The sequence below is a fragment of the Ascaphus truei genome, unplaced genomic scaffold (assembly GCF_040206685.1).
Source record: "Ascaphus truei isolate aAscTru1 unplaced genomic scaffold, aAscTru1.hap1 HAP1_SCAFFOLD_81, whole genome shotgun sequence".
NCBI lineage: Eukaryota > Metazoa > Chordata > Amphibia > Anura > Ascaphidae > Ascaphus > Ascaphus truei.
The window spans coordinates 1,430,295-1,434,886 of NW_027457145.1; the positions used below are offsets into that span (position 1 = coordinate 1,430,295).

The 4,592-nt window shown below is 37.3% G+C and overlaps 1 pseudogene; it reads right to left on the bottom strand.

Annotated features, from left to right (window-relative positions):
* Positions 1-457: 457 nt before the first annotated feature.
* On the bottom strand, positions 458-3,551 carry LOC142486303 (uncharacterized; annotated as a pseudogene).
* Between the last annotated feature and the right edge of the window lie 1,041 nt (positions 3,552-4,592).

Here is a 4,592-nt window from a genome sequence, read left to right on the forward strand (position 1 = left end):
TATTCAATAGAGAATGTTACTATCCCCATTAGGAATAAGTATCACTTATACAGTATATGTATAGAAAGACATATCTAATTAGAGACAAAGAATGATTATCTTAAATCACACACTGAATTTAATACAGTAACGAACCTCAGAAAGATATATAGTCCATCTATGTCTGATAAATAAAGACATAGGAATATCTTAAATCACACTGAATTTAATAAAGAAAGATATATAGTCCATTTATGTCTAATAAATAAAGACCTAGATATGAATATCTTAAATCACACATATCACTCATAATTTGAATGTAAAGGAAAGAATTTAAATCAACAAATATTGATGAACTACATTTGTTGAAAAAAGACATCTTAAATAATCAGACACATATAGTCCCTCAAATAGTGTATATAGAGGGGAAAGAGATTCACTGTCTAATGTGTCTAATAATTAAAGACACAGATCGGGGTTATCTTAATTTGCACAATTCTTTACTTAAAATCTAATACACAGAGTAATACATATAGCAGTGGGAATATACTGAAACCCCAAATAGTACAATATAACACAGAATCCATAGCATAAACTTAATGCAAAGAGAAGTGTTAAATAGAGATATAACCAATCTCTGAATGTTAAAGACACAGATCTGGTTATCTATAATCACACAAGTTATATTTTATAATCTATATAGAATAGTGCAGATGCACAAAGTATGTTACATAGTATACAAACTCAATGTAGAAGAGAAATATTACATCAAGATGTTTCTCAATCAATTGGATTGCGCTTATGGGAACCAATAGAAACAGGGAAGTGCCTATAAAGAAGGTAGGGACAGATATACCCACATTAACTCCTGAAGAAGCCTTAGTGAATTGCACTAAAATATACCCCATAATTAATACAAATTGAATGCATTTTAAACAGTAGAGAATGTGTATCTATGTACGAGGGGGGGAAGGAGTCCAAAGTCGTGACTGTTCAGAGTACAGAGTAGGAGTGAGATTTTGATCAAGAATGGAGCCGGCATCGACAGCAGAGAAGTCTGAGATCTCCCGAGATAAGATGTGATTTCTTACTGAAGCTTTTTCCACATTCAGGGCAGTTTATAGGGTGTCATCCCTGTGTGGATTGTTTGGTGTCTAACAAGATGCGATTTCCGACTGAAGCTTTTCCCACATTCAGAGCAGTTATAGGGCCTCTCCCTTGTGTGGATTCTTTGGTGTGTAACAAGATGCGATTTCCGACTGAAGCTTTTCCCACATTCAGAGCAATCATAAGGCTTCTCCCCTGTGTGGATTCTTTGGTGTGTAACAAGACTTGATTTTTGACAGAAGCTTTTCCCACATTCAGAGCATTTATAAGGTCTCACCCCTGTGTGGATTCTTTGGTGTGTAACAAGAATTGATTTCTGCTTGAAGCTTTTCCCACATTCAGAGCAGTTAAAAGGTCTCACATCTGTGTGGATTCTTTGGTGTGTAACAAGAGCCATTTGTTACTGAAGCTTTTCCCACATTCAGAGCAGTTAGAAAGTCTCACGCCTGTGTGGATTCTTTGGTGTGTAACAAGATGCGATTTCTTAATGAAGCTTTTCCCACATTCAGAGCAGTTATAGGGTCTCTCCCCTGTGTGGATTCTTTGGTGTCTACAAAAACTTGATTGATCATGGAAACTAGTCCCACATTCAGAGCAGTTATAAGGCTTCACCCCTGTGTGGATTCTTTGGTGTGTAACAAGACCTGATTAATGACTGAAGCTTTTCCCACATTCAGAGCAGTTATAAGGCTTCACCCCTGTGTGGATTATTTGGTGTGTAACAAGATTTGATTTCTGACTGAAGCTTTTCCCACATTCAGAGCAGTTATAAGGCTTCACCCCTGTGTGGATTATTTGGTGTGTAACAAGATGATATTTCTTATTGAAGCTTTTCCCACATTCAGAGCAGTTATAGGATTTCTTCCCTGTATGGATTATCTGCGGTATAACATTACCGTATGTCCCACAGTAGGGGTTCATGTCTCTGTTCTTTAAACCCTCTCCTTGTCTTGCGGTGTCTGTAAGTTTAGTAAAAGGCTGTTGATGTATAGGAATGCTCTGCCGAGTTTCTGGTAATCTTGTTCCAATTCTCATACAGACTTATGCAATGTTGAAGTCCTTAAAACATATTTCCATTAACCCCTCATGTAATTTGATGTTTGGGACATTTCTTACGTTGCTTCTTGCTCACAGACGAGTCATGTGCTGAAGATACATCTATGGTGAGAAAATGTATTAATGTAACATTGCAATGCATCAGAGAAGATTTGGATGAGAGATATATGTTCATTGAGTTGAACCTTTATAAAATTCTACTCGTGCAACATACTGAACATAATTAAAGCTACATTGTTATCGTTACATTCACCCAGAGGAAGGCAAAAAAAACACCCCAATTAATCATGTTACAATTATGTCTCATAAATGGAAATAAATATTTTCTCCTCACGCCAGTAATAGAAATCACATTACTCCCTGTATCAATGTTCTTCATATATTGTTCTTATCAAATAACTTTTGTTGTACTTTGTGATATATTAACCCATTAGTGGCTCAAGGGGCCAGCTAGCCATTGGCATCCCACGAGTATCTGACCACTTGTGACGGTAGCTTTGAGACAGGCTATTAATAATACACACCAAAATATAACTGGGTTGAACTGGACGAGACTTAGATATGATAAAATATAATTTATTCCTTGAAAAAGGTGAACACACGAGATATACAAATGACAGACAAAATATGGACACTCACTTAAGATGGAATGATGAAACAGTCACATCTGGACTGGCAGTTCATACAGCAATCTTCATAATCATCAAGACACGAAAGACAATAGCCATAGGCTGAGCCTGGTTCTTATACAATTATTTCCCATTGAACACAACCTAAACCCAGCCCCTCTCATAAATCAGTGGTGAGGTTGACAGTTTTCCTCAGAGTAAAACTCCTCCCACCCAAGGACGTTCAAAAACTGCTTTTCCTATCTAAATAACGTCATAACTTCAGTTCAGTGAAACTTACTGGCACGCGAGCCATATTAATACATTCCGACACGCATGACGCTCCCAATAAGACTAAATATTACAGTGTAATACTAAAATTAAGAGAGATATTAATATCTGTCTCATAGGACCTGCTAAACAGCAGGTGTCTGTAATCATTATTTGCGGCTCGGCCCCCCGCTTACACATATGTAACTTATAGCATGTTCAGCCGAGGACATCTCATAATATTCTTATATTTAATAAGGTCACTCATTCTGTAGCCCCACTCCTAAATCAGGGGCGTTTGGCCAGTCTACCAAATTGAGTGTCTGGCAGGATACTATGGTTTGTAAGTGTGAGTTTTAACACTCACCAACCACTCCAGCTTCCTAAACATTTGGTCGCATTCCTTAGTAGGCAGGCATCTTTGAGGGTAACTTAAACAAAGGGCTAGAATCACTATTCAACTATTAACCCTTGCCCTCCCGGATGGATTCCAGTGTTTGTGTGGTGCAGTCACTGGAACAGAAACAATAAATTTTTACAGGGGAATAAACAGTTGGATGGCTGAAGCAAGGCAAAACCACATTACTGGACTCCAGCCCAGTTAACCCCTTGCTTCTCAGGTGAGAGTAGAGGGTGGCCTAATGGGGTTTAACCCCTGTAATCCTGGGCCAAAACCCCCACACTTGACACCACTAATGTCCAAAAATGGGTAAATATACAGCTTACAGTAGACTTAACTTGGTTGATTAAAATAGGAACCGACGTTTCTGCCGTATTTACATCATTTTTCCTGATTTGTGCTACACAGCAATTAAAACAGTTTAACAAAAAGTGCCATACATTATGGTGCAAAAAATCTTCAAAAGAAAATGTAAGAAAAAATATAAATAATATACTTCTCAAGCTTATTGCTGCAGCAAAGGTTATTCCCACCTTTCTCCTAGGGCAGGGATATCCAAACAATGTAATTCCAGCGCACAGCAAAAAGAGAGTCGGGTTAATAAAAAATAAAATAATTAAAAATAAAAGTATATATATACACACACACATATACTGTATATACATACACACACACATATATATACATACACAACTCATCCTTGAAAGGTTGCACCCTCTATTTTTTTAATGCGGTTTAAATAAATTATTTTATTTTTTATTAACCCGACTCTCTTTTTGCTGTGCGCTGGAATTACATTGTTTGGATATCCCTGCCCTAGGAGAAAGGTGGGAATAACCTTTGCTGCAGCAATAAGCTATATATATATATATATATATATACAGTGTTCGACAAATCACCCAAAAATCTACTCGCCCAACCAAAAAATCTACTCGCCACCTAGTCCCGCCCCCAGTCCACACACATATACTGTATATACATACACACACACATATATATACATACACACCTCATCCTTGAAAGGTTGCACCCTCTATTTTTTTAATGCGGTTTAAATAAATTATTTTATTTTTTATTAACCCGACTCTCTTTTTGCTGTGCGCTGGAATTACATTGTTTGGATATTCCTGCCCTAGGAGAAAGGTGGGAATAACCTTTGCTGCAGTGTGGGG